The sequence below is a fragment of the Salmo salar genome, chromosome 14 (genome assembly GCF_965601325.2).
Source record: "Salmo salar chromosome 14, fSalSal1, whole genome shotgun sequence".
Taxonomy (NCBI): domain Eukaryota; kingdom Metazoa; phylum Chordata; class Actinopteri; order Salmoniformes; family Salmonidae; genus Salmo; species Salmo salar.
Genome location: NC_138304.1, coordinates 40,671,226 through 40,696,136, shown reverse-complemented (window position 1 = coordinate 40,696,136; position 24,911 = coordinate 40,671,226). Strand labels below are relative to the sequence as shown.

Sequence of the window (24,911 nt, the reverse complement as noted above, 5' to 3'; positions counted from 1 at the left end):
ATAATGGACCAAGCACAGACACTACCACTTATGCCCCCAAAAAACTGGCAGAGATAAAGAAACTTGCAACGACCTGTTAGATTCAGTGTTCATTAAAAACAATGTACAGGTTACAACAAACATCATTCCTAAAAATAAATAACAAGTTCAAGAGAAAGTAAACTAGGACAGTGGGCTTGACAGGGAGCAGAAAGTATGCAACGATGACAGTACATTTTGAGTTACTTATTGGCAAAGATAGGAGTTACCCATTTGCGAGGGAAAGAAAAATTCTAGAATGGCTGCATTAGAAATCCCAGTGTTATGACCGTCACCCCAATGAAGTGTCATTACTCTGAATAATATTATATTTGTAATTTAGTGGACACTTTTGTCTATAGAGGCTTACAGTCATGCATGTAAACGTTTTCAGTATTGTTGATGTGTGGTGTTGGGTGGCCTTGCTCTGGCTAGTGAACTTGTCTTTGTTGGGTGGCCTTGCTCTGGCTAGTGAACTTGTCTTTGTTGGGTGGCCTTGCTCTGGCTAGTGAACTTGTCTTTGTTGGGTGGCCTTGCTCTGGCTAGTGAACTTGTCTTTGTTGGGTGGCCTTGCTCTGGCTAGTGAACTTGTCTTTGTGGGGTGGCCTTGCTCTGGCTAGTGAACTTGTCTTTGTTGGGTGGCCTTGCTCTGGCTAGTGAACTTGTCTTTGTTGGGTGGCCTTGCTCTGGCTAGTGAACTTGTCTTTGTGGGGTGGCCTTGCTCTGGCTAGTGAACTTGTCTTTGTTGGGTGGCCTTGCTCTGGCTAGTGAACTTGTCTTTGTTGGGTGGCCTTGCTCTGGCTAGTGAACTTGTCTTTCATGGTCAGATTCCTATTAAATTCAAGGTGCTTCTTTCCCTTTCCTAGATCTGTATTTCTGAGAAATGTCCACTAGAGAGTCACGATCCTGCTGGTTCTAGTCTCTTACTTGTACTTAATCGTCCATCCCTACTGTATGTTCTGTCAGAGGTAAACATTCTCACCTAAACAGAGGTCTTTGCATTGGTCCCAGGCAGCCGGCTACGGCAACCACTGTTCTGGATCAGTATGTATATCAACTGAGGGGTTGGGGAACACTACTAAGACACTAATGGTTGTATCTTTGCTATGGGGGGCTGTCTGCGCTGTTAGAGGTAGAGGGCTGGGTAGCTGGCCCTCTCATTCCAGTCTCCTCCCCCTCTGGGTTGATCCTGGTTCTGTGTTTGGACTGGACCAGGGCTTATTACAGGCCTGGAGGTCATTCTCATCCTCCTCCTTCTTTGGTTCTGCCAGTCTTTTCCTCCCCTCCCTTTTACCCTCTTTCTTCACCCCCTTCTTCACTTCCTTCTGTGCAGCGATGGCAGGAAGTGGTTTCTGGTCAGGGGTGAAGCTCTCGCAGAAGGTGAGATTCCTTTGGGAATGTCCATTCCCAGCAGCTCCATCAGCTGATTCATGACCTCGTCCACGTAACCCTTAATACGCAGGTGTGCGTTCTTGTCCTGCCAGACAGAAACAAACATGAGAATGAGACCTCGAACAGAAACAACAAGCTAGTTCCTACCACCTCAGAGTTAGCAGAACTGAAAGAACAGGCTAGATGTGAACAAAATGGCTGAAGCCTCCCCAGATTGATTGGACTGGCATCACACATTATAGAAAGGTCAGGAGTTTATACTTACCATGTAAACCCAGAAAAACTACTGGCTTTAAAATAAGATAATTCACCTGCGAAAATTTTACTTGTCCACCTTCAAAGGTGAAACCACCCAGACATGGGCAGACATCAAGACGATACTGCTTCTGCAGACGTTCAGTATGTAAACATTTTAAACAGTATTTAAACATTCTAAAGAGTATGTAACATTCTAAAGAGTATGTAAACATTCTAAAGAGTATGTAAACATTCTAAAGAGTATGTAAACATTCTAAAGAGTATGTAAACATTCTAAAGAGTATGTAAACATTCTAAACGTACTACTTACTTAGGCCTTTTTACTCCTTATGGATGAATCGCCTTCAAACTTTCTAAAGGTCCTGCCATGGCATTAGCTGTGAGAATGTGTAAAGTCATTAATCATGTGCAGGTCTATCTATCTCTCAGTGAGTCACTGACCACTGTGGCGGAATTATTCATGCAGCTGGTTTCTAATTCTATCATGGTCCCTACAGCCCTCCTCTAGAACACCAGACCCTAGAATTACACAGTTCTATGTGACAATAGGAGAGTTCTGAAGATAATAGGATCTAAACTATCATGGTCCAAACTCATCAAGACAGTCGTGAAGAGGGCACAACAAAGCCTATTCCCCCTCAGGAGACTGAAAAGATTTGGCATGGGTCCTCAGATCCTCAAAAGATTCTACAGCTGCACCATCGAGAGCATCCTGACCGGTTGCATCACTGCCTGGTATGGGAACTGCTCGTCCTCCGACCACAACGCAATACAGAGAGTAGTGGGTATGGCCCAGTACATCAGTGGGGTCAAGCTTCCTGCCATCCAGGACCTCCATACCAGGCGGTGTCAGAGGAAGGTCCTAAAAATTGTCAAAGACTCCTGCCACCCTAGTCATAGACTGTTCTCTCTGCTACCACACGGCAAGTGGTACAGAGCGCCAAGTCTAGATCTAAAAGGCTTCTTAACAGCTTCTACCCCCAAGCCATAAGACTCCTGAACAGCTAATCAAAGGGCTACCCCCCACCCCCTCTTTTACGCTGCTGCTACTCTCTGGTTATTATCTATGGATAGTCACTTTAAATCTACCTACATGTACATATTACCTCAATTACCTCGACTAACCTGTGCCCCCGCACATTGATCTGTACCAGTACCCCCTGTATATAGCCTCCACATTGACTCTGTACCGGTACCCCCTGTATATAGCCTCCACATCAACTCTGTACCGGTACCCCCTGTATATAGCCTGCACATCGACTCTGTACCAGTACTACGTCTATATAGCCTCCACATTGACTCTGTACCAGTACCACCTGTATATAGCCTCCACATTGACTCTGTACCAGTACCCCCTGTATATAGCCTCCACATTGATCTGTACCAGTACCCCCTGTATATAGCCTCCACATTGACTCTGTACCAGTACCCCCTGTATATAGCCTCCACATTGACTCTGTACCGGTACCCCCTGTATATAGCCTCCACATTGACTCTATACCGGTACCCCCTGTATATAGCCTCCACATTGACTCTGTACCGGTACCCCTGTATATAGCCTCCACATTGACTCTGAACCGGTACCACCTGTATATAGCCTCCACATTGACTCTGTACCGGTACCACCTGTATATAGCCTCCACATTGACTCTGTACCGGTACCCCCTGTATATAGCCTCCACATCAACTCTGTACCGGTACCCCCTGTATATAGCCTCCACATTGACTCTGTACCGGTACCACCTGTATATAGCCTCCACATTGACTCTGTACCGGTACCCCTTGTATATAGCCTCCACATTGACTCTGTACCGGTACCCCCTGTATATAGCCTCCACATTGACTCTGTACCGGTACCCCCTGTATATAGCCTCCACATTGACTCTGTGCCGGTACCCCCTGTATATAGCCTCCACATTGACTCTGTACCGGTACCAACTGTATATAGCCTCCACATTGACTCTGTACCGGTACCCCTTGTATATAGCCTCCACATTGACTCTGTACCGGTACCCCCTGTATATAGCCTCCACATTGACTCTGTACCGGTACCCCCTGTATATAGCCTCCACAATGACTCTGTACCGGTACCCCTTGTATATAGCCTCCACATTGACTCTGTACCGGTACCCCCTGTATATAGCCTCCACATTGACTCTGTACCGGTACCCCCTGTACATAGCCTCCACATTGACTCTGTACCGGTACCCCCTGTATATAGTCTCCACATTGACTCTGTACCGGTACCCCCTGTATATAGCCTCCACATTGACTCTATACCGGTACTCCTGTATATAGCCTACACATTGACTCTGTACCGGTACCCCCTGTATATAGCCTCCACATTGACTCTGTACCGGTACCCCCTGTATATAGCCTCCACATTGACTCTGTACTGGTACCCCCTGTATATAGCCTCCACATTGACTCTGTACCGGTACCCCCTGTATATAGCCTCCACATCAACTCTGTACCGGTACCCCCTGTATATAGCCTCCACATTGACTCTGTACCGGTACCACCTGTATATAGCCTCCACATTGACTCTGTACTGGTACCCCTTGTATATAGCCTCCACATTGACTCTGTACCGGTACCCCCTGTATATAGCCTCCACATTGACTCTGTACCGGTACCCCCTGTATATAGCCTCCACATTGACTTGTGACGGTACCCCCTGTATATAGCCTCCACATTGACTCTGTACCGGTACCCCTTGTATATAGCCTACACATTGACTCTGTACCGGTACCCCCTGTATATAGCCTCCACATTGACTCTGTACCGGTACCCCCTGTATATAGCCTCCACATTGACTCTGTACCGGTACCCCCTGTATATAGCCTCCACATCGACTCTGTACCGGTACCCCCTGTATATAGCCTCCACATCAACTCTGTACCTGGTACCACCTGTATATAGCCTCCACATTGACTCTGTACCGGTACCCCCTGTATATAGCCTCCACATTGACTCTGTACCGGTACCCCCTGTATATAGCCTCCACATCAACTCTGTACCGGTACCACCTGTATATAGCCTCCACATCGACTCTGTACCAGTACTACCTCTATATAGCCTCCACATTGACTCTGTACCAGTACCACCTGTATATAGCCTCCACATTGACTCTGTACCCGGTACCCCCTGTATATAGCCTCCACATTGATCTGTACCGGTACCCCCTGTATATAGCCTCCACATTGACTCTGTACCGGTACCCCCTGTATATAGCCTCCACATTGACTCTGTACCGGTACCCCTGTATATAGCCTCCACATTGGCTCTGTACCGGTACCACCTGTATATAGCCTCCACATTGACTCTGTACCGGTACCACCTGTATATAGCCTCCACATTGACTCTGTACCAGTACCCCCTGTATATAGCCTCCACATTGACTCTGTACCGGTACCCCCTGTATATAGCCTCCACATTGACTCTGTACCGGTAACCCCCTGTATATAGCCTCCACATTGACTCTGTACCGGTACCCCTGTATATAGCCTCCACATTGACTCTGTACCGGTACCCCCTGTATATAGCCTCCACATTGACTCTGTACCGGTACCCCCTGTATATAGCCTCCACATTGACTCTGTACCGGTACCCCCTGTATATAGCCTCCACATTGACTCTGTACCGGTACCCCCTGTATATAGCCTCCACATTGACTCTGTACCCGTACCCCCTGTATATAGCCTCCACATTGACTCTGTACCGGTACCCCCTGTATATAGCCTCCACATTGACTCTGTACCGGTACCCCCTGTATATAGCCTCCACATTGACTCTGTACCGGTACCCCCTGTATATAGTCTCCACATTGACTCTGTACCGGTACCCCCTGTATATAGCCTCCACATTGACTCTGTACCGGTACCCCCTGTATATAGCCTCCACATTGACTCTATACCGGTACTCCTGTATATAGCCTCCACATTGACTCTGTACCAGTACCCCCTGTATATAGCCTCCACATTGACTCTGTACCGGTACCCCCTGTATATAGCCTCCACATTGACTCTGTACCCGTACCCCCTGTATATAGCCTCCACATTGACTCTGTACCGGTACCCCCTGTATATAGCCTCCACATTGACTCTGTACCGGTACCCCCTGTATATAGCCTCCACATTGACTCTGTACCGGTACCCCCTGTATATAGTCTCCACATTGACTCTGTACCGGTACCCCCTGTATATAGCCTCCACATTGACTCTATACCGGTACTCCTGTATATAGCCTCCACATTGACTCTGTACCGGTACCACCTGTATATAGCCTCCACATTGACTCTGTACCGGTACCCCCTGTATATAGCCTCCACATTGACTCTGTACCGGTACCCCCTGTATATAGTCTCCACATTGACTCTGTACCAGTACCCCCTGTATATAGCCTCCACATTGACTCTGTACCGGTACCCCCTGTATATAGCCTCCACATTGACTCTATACCGGTACCCCCTGTATATAGCCTCCACATTGACTCTGTACCGGTACCCCTGTATATAGCCTCCACATTGACTCTGAACCGGTACCACCTGTATATAGCCTCCACATTGACTCTGTACCGGTACCACCTGTATATAGCCTCCACATTGACTCTGTACCGGTACCCCCTGTATATAGCCTCCACATCAACTCTGTACCGGTACCCCCTGTATATAGCCTCCACATTGACTCTGTACCGGTACCACCTGTATATAGCCTCCACATTGACTCTGTACCGGTACCCCTTGTATATAGCCTCCACATTGACTCTGTACCGGTACCCCCTGTATATAGCCTCCACATTGACTCTGTACCGGTACCCCCTGTATATAGCCTCCACATTGACTCTGTGCCGGTACCCCCTGTATATAGCCTCCACATTGACTCTGTACCGGTACCAACTGTATATAGCCTCCACATTGACTCTGTACCGGTACCCCTTGTATATAGCCTCCACATTGACTCTGTACCGGTACCCCCTGTATATAGCCTCCACATTGACTCTGTACCGGTACCCCCTGTATATAGCCTCCACAATGACTCTGTACCGGTACCCCTTGTATATAGCCTCCACATTGACTCTGTACCGGTACCCCCTGTATATAGCCTCCACATTGACTCTGTACCGGTACCCCCTGTACATAGCCTCCACATTGACTCTGTACCGGTACCCCCTGTATATAGTCTCCACATTGACTCTGTACCGGTACCCCCTGTATATAGCCTCCACATTGACTCTATACCGGTACTCCTGTATATAGCCTACACATTGACTCTGTACCGGTACCCCCTGTATATAGCCTCCACATTGACTCTGTACCGGTACCCCCTGTATATAGCCTCCACATTGACTCTGTACTGGTACCCCCTGTATATAGCCTCCACATTGACTCTGTACCGGTACCCCCTGTATATAGCCTCCACATCAACTCTGTACCGGTACCCCCTGTATATAGCCTCCACATTGACTCTGTACCGGTACCACCTGTATATAGCCTCCACATCGACTCTGTACTGGTACCCCTTGTATATAGCCTCCACATTGACTCTGTACCGGTACCCCCTGTATATAGCCTCCACATTGACTCTGTACCGGTACCCCCTGTATATAGCCTCCACATTGACTTGTGACGGTACCCCCTGTATATAGCCTCCACATTGACTCTGTACCGGTACCCCTTGTATATAGCCTACACATTGACTCTGTACCGGTACCCCCTGTATATAGCCTCCACATTGACTCTATACCGGTACCCCCTGTATATAGCCTCCACATTGACTCTGTACCGGTACCCCTGTATATAGCCTCCACATTGACTCTGAACCGGTACCACCTGTATATAGCCTCCACATTGACTCTGTACCGGTACCACCTGTATATAGCCTCCACATTGACTCTGTACCGGTACCCCCTGTATATAGCCTCCACATCAACTCTGTACCGGTACCCCCTGTATATAGCCTCCACATTGACTCTGTACCGGTACCACCTGTATATAGCCTCCACATTGACTCTGTACCGGTACCCCTTGTATATAGCCTCCACATTGACTCTGTACCGGTACCCCCTGTATATAGCCTCCACATTGACTCTGTACCGGTACCCCCTGTATATAGCCTCCACATTGACTCTGTGCCGGTACCCCCTGTATATAGCCTCCACATTGACTCTGTACCGGTACCAACTGTATATAGCCTCCACATTGACTCTGTACCGGTACCCCTTGTATATAGCCTCCACATTGACTCTGTACCGGTACCCCCTGTATATAGCCTCCACATTGACTCTGTACCGGTACCCCCTGTATATAGCCTCCACAATGACTCTGTACCGGTACCCCTTGTATATAGCCTCCACATTGACTCTGTACCGGTACCCCCTGTATATAGCCTCCACATTGACTCTGTACCGGTACCCCCTGTACATAGCCTCCACATTGACTCTGTACCGGTACCCCCTGTATATAGTCTCCACATTGACTCTGTACCGGTACCCCCTGTATATAGCCTCCACATTGACTCTATACCGGTACTCCTGTATATAGCCTACACATTGACTCTGTACCGGTACCCCCTGTATATAGCCTCCACATTGACTCTGTACCGGTACCCCCTGTATATAGCCTCCACATTGACTCTGTACTGGTACCCCCTGTATATAGCCTCCACATTGACTCTGTACCGGTACCCCCTGTATATAGCCTCCACATCAACTCTGTACCGGTACCCCCTGTATATAGCCTCCACATTGACTCTGTACCGGTACCACCTGTATATAGCCTCCACATTGACTCTGTACTGGTACCCCTTGTATATAGCCTCCACATTGACTCTGTACCGGTACCCCCTGTATATAGCCTCCACATTGACTCTGTACCGGTACCCCCTGTATATAGCCTCCACATTGACTTGTGACGGTACCCCCTGTATATAGCCTCCACATTGACTCTGTACCGGTACCCCTTGTATATAGCCTACACATTGACTCTGTACCGGTACCCCCTGTATATAGCCTCCACATTGACTCTGTACCGGTACCCCCTGTATATAGCCTCCACATTGACTCTGTACCGGTACCCCCTGTATATAGCCTCCACATCGACTCTGTACCGGTACCCCCTGTATATAGCCTCCACATCAACTCTGTACCTGGTACCACCTGTATATAGCCTCCACATTGACTCTGTACCGGTACCCCCTGTATATAGCCTCCACATTGACTCTGTACCGGTACCCCCTGTATATAGCCTCCACATCAACTCTGTACCGGTACCACCTGTATATAGCCTCCACATCGACTCTGTACCAGTACTACCTCTATATAGCCTCCACATTGACTCTGTACCAGTACCACCTGTATATAGCCTCCACATTGACTCTGTACCCGGTACCCCCTGTATATAGCCTCCACATTGATCTGTACCGGTACCCCCTGTATATAGCCTCCACATTGACTCTGTACCGGTACCCCCTGTATATAGCCTCCACATTGACTCTGTACCGGTACCCCTGTATATAGCCTCCACATTGGCTCTGTACCGGTACCACCTGTATATAGCCTCCACATTGACTCTGTACCGGTACCACCTGTATATAGCCTCCACATTGACTCTGTACCAGTACCCCCTGTATATAGCCTCCACATTGACTCTGTACCGGTACCCCCTGTATATAGCCTCCACATTGACTCTGTACCGGTAACCCCCTGTATATAGCCTCCACATTGACTCTGTACCGGTACCCCTGTATATAGCCTCCACATTGACTCTGTACCGGTACCCCCTGTATATAGCCTCCACATTGACTCTGTACCGGTACCCCCTGTATATAGCCTCCACATTGACTCTGTACCGGTACCCCCTGTATATAGCCTCCACATTGACTCTGTACCGGTACCCCCTGTATATAGCCTCCACATTGACTCTGTACCCGTACCCCCTGTATATAGCCTCCACATTGACTCTGTACCGGTACCCCCTGTATATAGCCTCCACATTGACTCTGTACCGGTACCCCCTGTATATAGCCTCCACATTGACTCTGTACCGGTACCCCCTGTATATAGTCTCCACATTGACTCTGTACCGGTACCCCCTGTATATAGCCTCCACATTGACTCTGTACCGGTACCCCCTGTATATAGCCTCCACATTGACTCTATACCGGTACTCCTGTATATAGCCTCCACATTGACTCTGTACCAGTACCCCCTGTATATAGCCTCCACATTGACTCTGTACCGGTACCCCCTGTATATAGCCTCCACATTGACTCTGTACCCGTACCCCCTGTATATAGCCTCCACATTGACTCTGTACCGGTACCCCCTGTATATAGCCTCCACATTGACTCTGTACCGGTACCCCCTGTATATAGCCTCCACATTGACTCTGTACCGGTACCCCCTGTATATAGTCTCCACATTGACTCTGTACCGGTACCCCCTGTATATAGCCTCCACATTGACTCTATACCGGTACTCCTGTATATAGCCTCCACATTGACTCTGTACCGGTACCACCTGTATATAGCCTCCACATTGACTCTGTACCGGTACCCCCTGTATATAGCCTCCACATTGACTCTGTACCGGTACCCCCTGTATATAGTCTCCACATTGACTCTGTACCAGTACCCCCTGTATATAGCCTCCACATTGACTCTGTACCGGTACCCCCTGTATATAGCCTCCACATTGACTCTATACCGGTACCCCCTGTATATAGCCTCCACATTGACTCTGTACCGGTACCCCTGTATATAGCCTCCACATTGACTCTGAACCGGTACCACCTGTATATAGCCTCCACATTGACTCTGTACCGGTACCACCTGTATATAGCCTCCACATTGACTCTGTACCGGTACCCCCTGTATATAGCCTCCACATCAACTCTGTACCGGTACCCCCTGTATATAGCCTCCACATTGACTCTGTACCGGTACCACCTGTATATAGCCTCCACATTGACTCTGTACCGGTACCCCTTGTATATAGCCTCCACATTGACTCTGTACCGGTACCCCCTGTATATAGCCTCCACATTGACTCTGTACCGGTACCCCCTGTATATAGCCTCCACATTGACTCTGTGCCGGTACCCCCTGTATATAGCCTCCACATTGACTCTGTACCGGTACCAACTGTATATAGCCTCCACATTGACTCTGTACCGGTACCCCTTGTATATAGCCTCCACATTGACTCTGTACCGGTACCCCCTGTATATAGCCTCCACATTGACTCTGTACCGGTACCCCCTGTATATAGCCTCCACAATGACTCTGTACCGGTACCCCTTGTATATAGCCTCCACATTGACTCTGTACCGGTACCCCCTGTATATAGCCTCCACATTGACTCTGTACCGGTACCCCCTGTACATAGCCTCCACATTGACTCTGTACCGGTACCCCCTGTATATAGTCTCCACATTGACTCTGTACCGGTACCCCCTGTATATAGCCTCCACATTGACTCTATACCGGTACTCCTGTATATAGCCTACACATTGACTCTGTACCGGTACCCCCTGTATATAGCCTCCACATTGACTCTGTACCGGTACCCCCTGTATATAGCCTCCACATTGACTCTGTACTGGTACCCCCTGTATATAGCCTCCACATTGACTCTGTACCGGTACCCCCTGTATATAGCCTCCACATCAACTCTGTACCGGTACCCCCTGTATATAGCCTCCACATTGACTCTGTACCGGTACCACCTGTATATAGCCTCCACATCGACTCTGTACTGGTACCCCTTGTATATAGCCTCCACATTGACTCTGTACCGGTACCCCCTGTATATAGCCTCCACATTGACTCTGTACCGGTACCCCCTGTATATAGCCTCCACATTGACTTGTGACGGTACCCCCTGTATATAGCCTCCACATTGACTCTGTACCGGTACCCCTTGTATATAGCCTACACATTGACTCTGTACCGGTACCCCCTGTATATAGCCTCCACATTGACTCTGTACCGGTACCCCCTGTATATAGCCTCCACATTGACTCTGTACCGGTACCCCCTGTATATAGCCTCCACATTGACTCTGTACCGGTACCCCCTGTATATAGCCTCCACATCAACTCTGTACCGGTACCCCCTGTATATAGCCTCCACATCAACTCTGTACCTGGTACCACCTGTATATAGCCTCCACATTGACTCTGTACCGGTACCCCCTGTATAGAGCCTCCACATTGACTCTGTACCGGTACCCCCTGTATATAGCCTCCACATCAACTCTGTACCGGTACCACCTGTATATAGCCTCCACATCGACTCTGTACCAGTACTACCTCTATATAGCCTCCACATTGACTCTGTACCAGTACCACCTGTATATAGCCTCCACATTGACTCTGTACCCGGTACCCCCTGTATATAGCCTCCACATTGATCTGTACCGGTACCCCCTGTATATAGCCTCCACATTGACTCTGTACCGGTACCCCCTGTATATAGCCTCCACATTGACTCTGTACCGGTACCCCTGTATATAGCCTCCACATTGGCTCTGTACCGGTACCACCTGTATATAGCCTCCACATTGACTCTGTACCGGTACCACCTGTATATAGCCTCCACATTGACTCTGTACCAGTACCCCCTGTATATAGCCTCCACATTGACTCTGTACCGGTACCCCCTGTATATAGCCTCCACATTGACTCTGTACCGGTACCCCCTGTATATAGCCTCCACATTGACTCTGTACCGGTACCCCTGTATATAGCCTCCACATTGACTCTGTACCGGTACCCCCTGTATATAGCCTCCACATTGACTCTGTACCGGTACCCCCTGTATATAGCCTCCACATTGACTCTGTACCGGTACCCCCTGTATATAGCCTCCACATTGACTCTGTACCGGTACCCCCTGTATATAGCCTCCACATTGACTCTGTACCCGTACCCCCTGTATATAGCCTCCACATTGACTCTGTACCGGTACCCCCTGTATATAGCCTCCACATTGACTCTGTACCGGTACCCCCTGTATATAGCCTCCACATTGACTCTGTACCGGTACCCCCTGTATATAGTCTCCACATTGACTCTGTACCGGTACCCCCTGTATATAGCCTCCACATTGACTCTATACCGGTACTCCTGTATATAGCCTCCACATTGACTCTGTACCAGTACCCCCTGTATATAGCCTCCACATTGACTCTGTACCGGTACCCCCTGTATATAGCCTCCACATTGACTCTGTACCCGTACCCCCTGTATATAGCCTCCACATTGACTCTGTACCGGTACCCCCTGTATATAGCCTCCACATTGACTCTGTACCGGTACCCCCTGTATATAGCCTCCACATTGACTCTGTACCGGTACCCCCTGTATATAGTCTCCACATTGACTCTGTACCGGTACCCCCTGTATATAGCCTCCACATTGACTCTATACCGGTACTCCTGTATATAGCCTCCACATTGACTCTGTACCGGTACCACCTGTATATAGCCTCCACATTGACTCTGTACCGGTACCCCCTGTATATAGCCTCCACATTGACTCTGTACTGGTACCCCCTGTATATAGCCTCCACATTGACTCTGTACCGGTACCCCCTGTATATAGCCTCCACATTGACTCTGTACTGGTACCCCCTGTATATAGCCTCCACATTGACTCTGTACCGGTACCCCCTGTATATAGCCTCCACATTGACTCTGTACCGGTACCCCCTGTATATAGCCTCCACATTGACTCTGTACCGGTACCCCCTGTATATAGCCTCCACATTGACTCTGTACCGGTACCCCCTGTATATAGCCTCCACATTGACTCTGTACCGGTACCCCCTGTATATAGCCTCCACATTGACTCTGTACTGGTACCCCCTGTATATAGTCTCCACATTGACTCTGTACCGGTACCTCCTGTATATGGCCTCCACATTGACTCTGTACTGGTACCCCCTGTATATAGCCTCCACATTGACTCTGTACCGGTACCCCCTGTATATAGCCTCCACATTGACTCTGTACCGGTACCCCCTGTATATAGCCTCCACATTGACTCTGTACCGGTACCCCCTGTATATAGCCTCCACATTGACTCTGTACTGGTACCCCCTGTATATAGCCTCCACATTGACTCTGTACCGGTACCCCCTGTATATAGCCTCCACATTGACTCTGTACTGGTACCCCCTGTATATAGCCTCGCTTGTTATTGTACTGCTGCTGTTTAATTATTTGGTACTTTTATTTTAAATTTTTTACTTAACTTCTTAAAGCATTGTTGGTTACGGGCTTGTAAGTAAGCGTTTCACTGTGAGGTCTACACCGGTTGTATTCGGCGCATGTGACAAATAAAATGTGATTTGATTTGAAACACCCGGGGGTTAATTGGGTCGAACTGTGGAAACAATTTACATCTCATTCTCTTTCAACATCATTTGCGGAAATTGGAAGCTATTGTGTTCATGTTTACAGCTCATGATTTTTGTGTTAATCACGTATGATTAAGTATTCAGTATATGAGTGTGTGACTCATTTTTTATAAGTTGGAGGTTTTGTGAGTGTGTGTGTGTGTGTGTGTGTGTGTGTGTGTGTGTGTGTGTGTGTGTGTGTGTGTGTGAGCAAGCGCATGTGTCTGTGACTCACTTGTTTGGTGGGCTGCAGGTTGATGATGACCATCTTGTCCCCTTTGCGTTTGGTGAGGAGGGGTAGGTCTCCTCTGGGCTTGATCTGTATCACAACCGGCCGTGAATGGGAGTACCATAGGGCGGCACACAATTGGCCCAGTATTGCCCGGGTTGGGGTTTGGCCAGGGTAGGCCGTCATTGTAAATAAGAATTTGTTCTTAACTGACTTGCCTAGTTAAATAAAGGTTCAATTGAAAAAAATTAAAAGAAATCTGCAGAGAGGCAGCCAGAGACAGCGCCAGGTCGGCCCGCCTTCACAGACAGAGAAACACAAAACTTTATTACCCATAATCCTGCCATAATCAACTCTGATGGGTAGAGCCACCTAACAGGTGACTTATCAAAGCAGATCTCTGAACAAACATTTCAGAGAGTTTAAAGAGCGTGTGAGATGGTTGCCGTAAATGTTTGATGGTGCTCCGCTGATGTTGTTATGCCCGCTAGATAAGTCATCCCTATTAACAGATGGTTTCTGAAGGTTAGATAAGTCATCCCTATTAACAGATGGTTTCTGAAGGTTAGATAAGTCATCCCTATTAACAGATGGTTTCTGAAGGCTAGATAAGTCATCCCTATTAACAGATGGTTTCTGAAGGCTAGATAAGTCATCCCTATTAACAGATGGTTTCTGAAGGCTAGATAAGTCATCCCTACTACTTTATTAGTATGCTGCTGGAATGGCGGCCCCACTTTCAAGTCAGCCGTCCTTGCCCGAGTTGCCTTCTGGTTGTTAACATATGGACAGACAGAAGTTCTTCTTTCTTTTTGTGTGATTGACAGATGAGTTAGGCAAACCGTGTCGGCAGATTTAAGGTAGAATTAGCATAAATGTAAAGTACAGGGTTAATCAATCTGGCTTTTATATGACATGAGTGTGTGTGTGACAAAGACAGAGGGTTATGAATGAATTTACCATTTGAGAGCACACAAAATATTCATTTTTGTTCAAGAAACTGTGGACATATTTAAAAGAGCTCTTAAAAACACACCTTTTTAGCTTTGCTTTTCCTTCGGGTATTTTATTTTTTATCCTCTTATGTTGTGTAGTAAATATTTGCGTCTTTTATTTTCATTGTTTGTTTTTTTTAGCCTTCCCTGTAGCTCACTTGGTAGAGCATGGTGTTTGCAACGCCAGGGTTGTGGGTTCGATTCCCACGGGGGGCCAGCACAGAAAAAAAAAAAAAAATGTATGAAATGAAATGTATGCATTCACTACTGTAAGTCGCTCTGGATAAGAGCGTCTGCTAAATGACTAAAATGTAAAATGTAAAAATGTAAAACATTTTTCCTGTGAAGCACATTGTGTTGCATTCCATGTCTGAAATGTGCTGTTTAAATAAAACTTGTTTTGATTTGATGAAGATAGGCTGAAGTGTGTTTCGGTACACTTTCATTCACATTTCTGTGCTTTTGGTTGAGTGCTTCAAGTGTGATATCATTCACAAAAAGTGGTTTGAACTGACGCACCTGTCACACTTCCCACACTCCTCCATAAACATGTTCCCATGCGACTCAGACAGCAGATCCCTGAGAGAGAGAGAGATTATTTCATGAGTATGTTACTGAAAGACAATTCCTATGAACGTAAATTAGGCTGTAGAAGGCTGTAGTTTAGCATTTCCTTCTCAACTCATTACCATATGGATTGGAATAATGATATTGTTGTGCTCAAGTATTGAATGGTTTCCACTGCTCAGTAACATCTCCAGGAATAAAATAGATTATTCAAACAATAGATTGTTAATGTTCCAATTTGGAACATTCCGAACGGATCCATACAACGTGGGAATTAACATGTTTTCTCTCTAGCTGTAGCTGTGTCACAGCTGTCTTCAAGAATGGACCAAGGCGCAGCAGGTATGTGGATACTCATGTTTTTTAATTTAAAAAAAAGGAGTAAAGTATCCACTGGACAGAACCAATAAAGATGACAGCAACAGTCTTGCAGGCACATACAACGCAGTGCAAGAACAACTACCCACAACCCCAAAGAAAAACACACACTCCTATATAGGACTCCCAATCAAAGGCAACTCAACACACCTGCCTTCAATTGGGAGTCCAATCACCCACACAACATTTAACAAACACAAACCCCCTGCCACATCCTGACCAAGACTAACACAATTACGCCCTCTGCTGGTCAGGACGTGACAAGCTGTTCCAATTCCATGAATTCTACACTGAACAAAAATATCAACGCAACATGTAAAGTGTTGATCCCGTTTCATGAGCTGAAATAAAAGATCCCAGAAATGTTCCATACGCACGGAAAGCTTATTTGTCCCAAATTGTGCACAAATGTGTTTACATCCCTGTTAGCGAGCATTTCTCCTTTGCCAAGATAATCCATCCACCTGACAGGTGTGACATATCAAGAAGCTGATTTTGTCACAACACAATGCCACAGATGTCTCAAGTTATGAGGGAGCGTGCAATCGGCATGCTGACTGCAGGAATGTCCACCAGTGCTGTTGCCAGGGAATTGAATGTTCATTTCTCTACTGACGTTGGAGGCCAACGTTGTTTTAGTGAATTTGGTAGTATGTCAAACCGGCCTCACAACCACAGACCACGTGTAACCACGCCAGCCCAGGACCTCCACATCCGGCTTCTTCACCTGCGGGATCGTCTGAGATCAGCCACCCAGACAGCTGATGAAACTGTTGGTTTGCACAACCGAAGAATTTCGGCAGAAACTGTCTCAGGGAAGTTCATCTGCATTCTCGTCGTCTTCACCAGGGTATTGACCTGAATGCAGTTCGGCGTCGTAACAGACTTCAGGAGGCAAATGCTCATCTTCAATGGCCACTGGAGAAGTGTGCTCTTCACAGATTAATCTTGGTTTCAACAGTACCGGGCAAATGGCAGACAGCGTGTATGGCGTCGTGTGGGCCAGCGGTTTGCTGATGTCAACATTTTGACCAGAGTGCCCCATGGTGGCGATGGGGTTATGGTATGGGCAGGTATAAGCTACGGACAACGAATACAATTGCATTGCAATTTGAATGCACAGAGATGCCGTGACAAGATCCTGAGGCCCATTGTTGTGCCATTAATCCGCCGCCATGACCTCATGTTTCAGCATGACAAAACACGGCTCCATGTCTCAAGGATCTGTACACTTCCTGGAAGTTGAAAATGTCCCAGTTCTTCCATGGCCTGCATACTCACCAGTCACCAATTAAGCATTTTTGGGATTCTCTGGATCGATGTGTATGACAGCGTGTTCCAGTTCCCGCCAATATCCAGCAACATCACACAGCCATTTAAGAGGAGTGGGACAACATTCCACAGGCCACAATCAATTCTAGGTGAAGGAGACGTGTCACTGTGCATGAGGCAAATGGTGGTCGCACCAGATACTGACTGGTTTTCTGATACACGCCCCTACATTTAACTTATTTTTTTTAAGGCATCTGTGACCAACAGATGCATATCTGTATTCCCAGTCATGTGAAATCCATAGATTGGTACCTCATTTATTTCAATTGACCAATTTCCTTATATTAACTGTAACTCAGTAAAATCTTAGAAATTGTTGCATATTGTGCTTATATTTTTGTCCGTGTAACAAGTCTCTGAAACCTGAAGACTCCTGCTTGAGCATTGACTTCGTAAATCCTTTTGACAATAGAGACCAAGCCCTCTATTAATGAAGGCTGTGTTTACACAGGCAGCCAAATACTGAGATTTTACACAAATATTGGAAAGATGTGAGGTGATTTGTCAACTGGCCAATTAGCGGCAAAAGATAAGAATTGGGATGCCTGTGTAAATGCAGTCTCTCAGTGTAGGAGAGATAAACTAGAATCAGGTCCCTCCTGTCATTAGAATCCTATTATCCATGATCTAAAAGGCAAAAATGATCCTAGATCTGCACTTCTACTCTGAGTCGCTTGATAAATGCGGGTCCTGTTCAGAGAATGATTGTAGTGCTACATTGGGCTAGTGTAGAAAATAAAAAAAGGCCATTCCTGTGCATGTGACTTTCCCCACAGTTTCATAAGGGTGATTTCTCCCCTTCTCAGCTGTCTATCACAGCCTCCTGGTTTCCACCAATCAGCGTGCCCGAATGCAAATTTGACCCCTCCCACTCAAGGTAATAACATTTTAGTAGTCATAACAAGACAAGCTCTGGCTAGCGACCAAGTTGACTCTTTATATTAGGAAGATTGTGCGTGCAGCCAAAAGTGAGTTGGGGGTGTTCTATGGTGTTTAGCGATGCTTAACTATTTAATAGTTGCTTATAGGTCCTTTCCTACATTTTGTAACTGTATTGTAGTACTACTGTTATCCTGCATCGTATTCCTTTGTATATTTTGGATGGCCTACTGCTGGTGCATATTGTGTATATCATTATTGTGTGATTATTTCTGCTGTTAGTTTAGAAATGGCTAATGTATATCCTGTAATGTATCCAAGTGAACATTCTCAGTTGGCGCTAGTGCTATGCCATGGCAAGTTTCTAGAACCTGATAGTAGTTTCAAAGACGGTCCTGAAGCTCAAGCAAGTCTGATTTACAACTCTTTGTCACCAGAGACAGATCAGATAAATGTACAATAGGCTGGAGAGAGAGGGCTATTAATCTTGCCAGTCCAAGTAATTAGTTCTCCCTCTCTCTCTATGGTGAGATGTGTGTATTTAATGTCGTTCCACTAGGCTATGTACAGATCCTGTTGTATACATATTAACTGTAGTAAAGTAGCAATACATGTCTCCTTTCCCCTATAGAACCACAAGTCCATTCTGTGTAAACTGAAGATTTTTGTGTTTGTGTGTGAATACCATAGTGTGTGGTGGTGATGAAGATGAAAGTCCTGGATTGAGAAGCATCCGTACTGTTGTAGCCGGAGAGCCTGTAGCGAATCAGAACCAAGTATATCAGCAGTCGGTCAGGGGGTGAGGGCTCAGAAGCCAACCGCTCCAGCTACCTGTTTGTTTCATGGTCCTTCGAGCCGGATTCAAACCTAGCTCCAGTGATGGTGTTCCAGTATCAACAAGAGGAGGTCCTTCCGCACCCCAGGATGCAGACTAGTTATCATGCATTTTTTGGCCATTTTTTTTCTTCCTTTAGACAACCAGGAAAAGCCTAGAGACACGCCACACACTCATTCTCAGAGGGCAATCTCGAGTCCGTTCTAATGAGGACGAGAGTGTGGAGAACGCATAAAACATTACATTTGAGAAGCACTCACACTCCCCCCACTGTATTACCTCCCACTCCCCCTACTGTATTACCTACCATTCCCCCTATTGTATTACCTCCCACTCCCCCTCTGTATTACCTCACACTCCCCCCACTGTATTACCTCCCACTCCCCCCACTGTATTACCTCCCACTCCCCCCACTGTATTACCTCCCACTCCCACCACTGTATTACCTCCCACTCCCCCTACTGTATTACCTCCCCCCACTGTATTAACTCCCACTCCCCCCACTGTATTACCTCCCACTCCCCCCACTGTATTACCTCCCACTCCCCCCACTGTATTACCTCCCACTCCCCCTACTGCATTACCTTCCACTCCCCCTACTGCATTACCTCCCACCACTGTATTACCTCCCACTCCCCCCACTGTATTACCTCCCACTCCCCCCACTGTATTACCTCCCACTCCCCCCACTGTATTACCTCCCACTCCCCCTACTGTATTACCTTCCACTCCCCCTACTGCATTACCTCCCACCACTGTATTACCTCCCACTCCCCCCACTGTATTACCTCCCACTCCCCCCACTGTATTACCTCCCACTCCCCCCACTGTATTACCTCCCACTCCCCCCACTGTATTACCTCCCACTCCCCCCACTGTATTACCTCCCACTCCCCCCACTGTATTACCTTCCACTCCCCCTACTGTATTACCTCCCCCCACTGTATTAACTCCCACTCCCCCCACTGTATTACCTCCCACTCCCCCCACTGTATTACCTCCCACTCCCCCCACTGTATTACCTCCCACTCCCCCTACTGTATTACCTCCCACTCCCCCCACTGTATTACCTCCCACTCCCCCTACTGTATTACCTCCCACTCCCCCCACTGTATTCCCTCCCACTCCCCCCACTGTATTACCTCCCACTCCCCCTACTGTATTACCTACCATTCCCCCTATTGTATTACCTCCCATTCCCCCTATTGTATTACCTCCCACTCCCCCTCTGTATTACCTCCCACTCCCCCCACTGTATTACCTCCCACTCTCCCCACTGTATTACCTCCCATTCCCCCTACTGTATTACCTCCCACTCCCCCTACTGTATTACCTCCCCCCACTGTATTAACTCCCACTCCCCCCACTGTATTACCTCCCACTCCCCCTACTGTATTACCTCCCACTCCCCCTCTGTATTACCTCCCACTCCCCCCACTGTATTACCTCCCACTCCCCCTCTGTATTACCTCCCACTCCCCCCACTGTATTACCTCCCACTCGCCCCACTGTATTACCTCCCACTCTCCCCACTGTATTACCTCCCATTCCCCCTACTGTATTACCTCCCACTCCCCCTACTGTATTACCTCCCCCCACTGTATTAACTCCCACTCCCCCCACTGTATTACCTCCCACTCCCTCTACTGTATTACCTCCCACTCCCCCCACTGTATTACCTCCCACTCCCCCTACTGTATTACCTCCCACTCCCCCCACTGTATTACCTCCCACTCCCCCTACTGTATTACCTCCCACTCCCCCTACTGTATTACCTCCCACTCCCCCCACTGTATTACCTCCCACTCCCCCTCTGTATTACCTCCCACTCCCCCCACTGTATTACCTCCCACTCGCCCCACTGTATTACCTCCCACTCTCCCCACTGTATTACCTCCCATTCCCCCTACTGTATTACCTCCCACTCCCCCTACTGTATTACCTCCCCCCACTGTATTAACTCCCACTCCCCCCACTGTATTACCTCCCACTCCCTCTACTGTATTACCTCCCACTCCCCCCACTGTATTACCTCCCACTCCCCCCACTGTATTACCTCCCACTCCCCCCACTGTATTACCTCCCACTCCCCCTACTGTATTACCTCCCACTCCCCCTACTGTATAACCTCCCACTCCCCCTACTGTATTACCTCCCACTCCCCCTACTGTATTACCTCCCACTCCCTCTACTGTATTACCTCCCACTCCCTCTACTGTATTACCTCCCACTCCCCCCACTGTATTACCTCCCACTCCCCCCACTGTATTACCTCCCACTCCCCCCACTGTATTACCTCCCACTCCCCCTACTGTATTACCTCACACTCCCACTACTGTATTACCTCCCACTCCCTCTACTGTATTACCTCCCACTCCCCCCACTGTATTACCTCCCACTCCCCCCACTGTATTACCTACCATTCCCCCTATTGTATTACCTCCCACTCCCCCTCTGTATTACCTCCCACTCCCCCTACTGTATTACCTTACGCTGCATCTCCCCATTCACTGAACCTTCTTCCAGCCAGGACAATGACAATAGAGACGAAACAAGATAGGCACCAAGCAAACGTTTTACTTCATAACTATCAGTGAATCGTAATGATCTTGCTACCACACTATTTAACAGGCAAAAATGACCTAAAACTAATGTTATGCAAGGTAGATGTCAATTCTTTGTGGGTCGCTAGCAAACAATTCTTCGTGGCTAGCTAGCTAACAGTTGTAGTTAGCCAGTTCGCCCTATTGACTTACTATGCACATTACATTGGGTATTGTAGGCAGGTAAACATGCCAAAATGAACACAGAACGTATTCATTAACGCTTTCAGTCAGGCAACATATGAGTTGTGAACGGGCAACATTTCATTCCGATGTCAGAGTTTAAATTCTCTCACTTCAGCTCAAATAATGGCTGCCACTGATTTCATTAAATGTTGCATCATTTCGTATGTGGTTGCGTCATATTTCTGTCCATACTTTTGGTTGAAGCTTGCATCGACGAATGCTTCTAAATGTGTACAAGCGGAGTACGCATCCGAGAAGTGCTGTCTGTGCTCAATTTCGCATACTTTGATTTGGACTCACGCTCCGAACCCTCCCGTGCTCGAAGCAAAGTAGTATGCATATTGAGAAACACCCAGTCTCTTTTGCAAGGGAGTGTTAGCTGGGGAGGCCTGAGTGGGTGGGGAGGTGGTCCTTATTCTGGCTGACGAGGTATTTGATGTAGTTGGCTCTCTGCAGCCCCAGCGGGGCCATGTGAGTGAGGCTGGGCCAGGATTCCTCGAACGTGGTGTCAAAGTGGGGAGACTCGCCCCTCTCCTCCATGGTCCACACTCTTTTGGGACCTCAGAGAGGTGTATACACACAGACACACTCAGTCTGTCCAAGGTTATAGAAGGACAACACACAAGACAGACTGTCAAGCCATCTCGACATCTCCGTAGTTAGGAGCGGCATCTGGGCTTCAAAAGGAAAGAGACTCATTTCTATGCAAAAGGCTGAGCGAGAATTACTAAGAATACTGAAGTAAGTCCTAGCATTCTCCTCTCCCATTCTCTCTTAACTCACACAGCCCCGTTTCTCACAGTGACTCATCCTCTGCTCACCCAAGACCAAATCAAAGCTAATCAGCCGTTTGGTGAGACAGGCACTAGGGCAGAGGAGTACGTCAGCCTGGTATTACACACGTATCTTTTGGAGAAAAGGGCTGTGGGACATGAAAAGCAATGGAAGTCTGCAAATTGGCTTTAGTGGGGGAACGTGTCCCTTTTTTCACCTAGCTTTTTCAGTAATGGACAATGAATTAAATTCCAGGCCATATCTCCCAGACAGACATGCAAACCAGTATGACAGAGGCAGGCAAGCAGATTGTTGAAATATGAATGTGACATCCTCTAGAGTTGAGGAGAGCTGCCGCTGAGACTCATCTTGTCCCTCATGTTGAGCGTGGTAAATGTGCTCTACAAATGAAATATTATGGTTTACAACACACATTCCTCACACGAGACTGGGAAAATGAGTGAAGCAGACTAAGAGCGCATAAGAATGAGAGTAATGAATTGTAATATGAAAGAAAACGTTGGACCATTAGTGTGGAAGTCAACGTCACAGAGCTCCAGCCTACAGTAGTCAGTGCTCTGGTAACAGAGCTATACTGCCCTCTGCTGAAACAGCGGTACTGCAGTCGAATCAGAGGGTGTTGACACATTTATTTCCTTACTTGAATCGTTTGAAAATGCATCCTTCCATCTTCCATTTCAAAAACATAAAATAAAAATCACTGATCCAATTCCAAGTAGGATATTTGAACAGACTGGGGCCCTTTACTGGTATAATAATATACTTGTAAAGGCAATCCAAGGGTAGGAGGGGTGTTCTTTAGCCTGTTGAGGTGCACTCAGTGGTTGAGCGGTACAGGGTCATGATCTTACTAACCAACTAAACTCACTAGTGTGGGTGGACTGGAGCTCCGATGTCACATAAAATTATGTTTTTTTCAAAAACTACAGATTTCAGTACCCGTTGAATACTATGTAATTACACAGCACAATTGGGTGCTTACGTCAGAGCTCCAGTTCAACCCACTAGTCGCAGCTAGAGTTGAGTTTAATTAGCTATGGTCTTTCCTGAAGTCAGGTGTGCCTGAAGAGGTTGATGCCTGCCTCAGAGTGGCCCACCAGGTACTGGGACTCCCTGATCAGCTGGGCCAGAGCCTCTACTTTCCTCTTCAACTCTCCTTTACTGTCAAACGACTGGGAGAAGGAGCGAGAGTGGTGAAGAGAGGGAAGGGGGGAAGGCAGAGAAGATGGGGGGAGGAGAAGGCAGGAGGGGGTGGGAAAATAGTACGAAAGAAGGGAGAACAGGGCAGGTTAGACTCCTCTATTTAAGTGTGGTTCAGTGGGTGGAGAACGGCCGAACATGTCAAAAGTAACAGCGGGCCGCGGCCCTAACAACAAACTAATGCTTGGGGAAACACTGGCGTCCATGTTATCTTTGGTGTCTAGCCGCATCAGAGCTAGGATAGTAGCTAACTAGCTGAATGTCGTGTATATTGGCAGTAGTAAGATATTGCGACGGTAGTACATACACGTTCGGCTAGAGGGGATCCTCGAAAAGCATTGTAACTAGCTCGCAAGCCGGAGTGTTTACCTCGGGGAGCCCGCATGCACAGTGTCCACATAGGGAGACAGTCCAACGGCGTAGCTTACAGACATGACCACTGCTCCTTAACCAAAACTCTGAAATAAACCTTCCTTCTCTCAAACATTCGAGTTCAACACAATGATCTGTAGTTTCTTTCGAAAACCAGCCCGCTTGCTCGTTGTTGTCCGAGATTGGTGACACAATCTATGAAGACTATATTAAAGGGAAATTCCACTCAAAATACAACATGGACTATGGTCTCCCTTTGCCTTGGCTGTAGTCAATCCATCCAGTTTCTACTTTACAGTAAACCTTTTCCTTACGTTGCATATTTATTTTGGCTATAGGCATAAGACCTTAATTGTGAATGTCTAAACTGCATTCAAATTAAACAGTAGGCCTATTCAAAAAGTACTAGCTGAACTTCAATCTGTGGTTGATGCACTATAGAAAGTACACACTATTGTTACACTATAATTAGTC

At 47.4% G+C, this 24,911-nt stretch overlaps 1 pseudogene; it reads right to left on the bottom strand.

Annotated features, from left to right (window-relative positions):
• Positions 1-1,175: 1,175 nt before the first annotated feature.
• Positions 1,176-24,499, bottom strand: LOC106569559 (NAD-dependent protein deacylase sirtuin-6-like; annotated as a pseudogene).
• Positions 24,500-24,911: the final 412 nt, after the last annotated feature.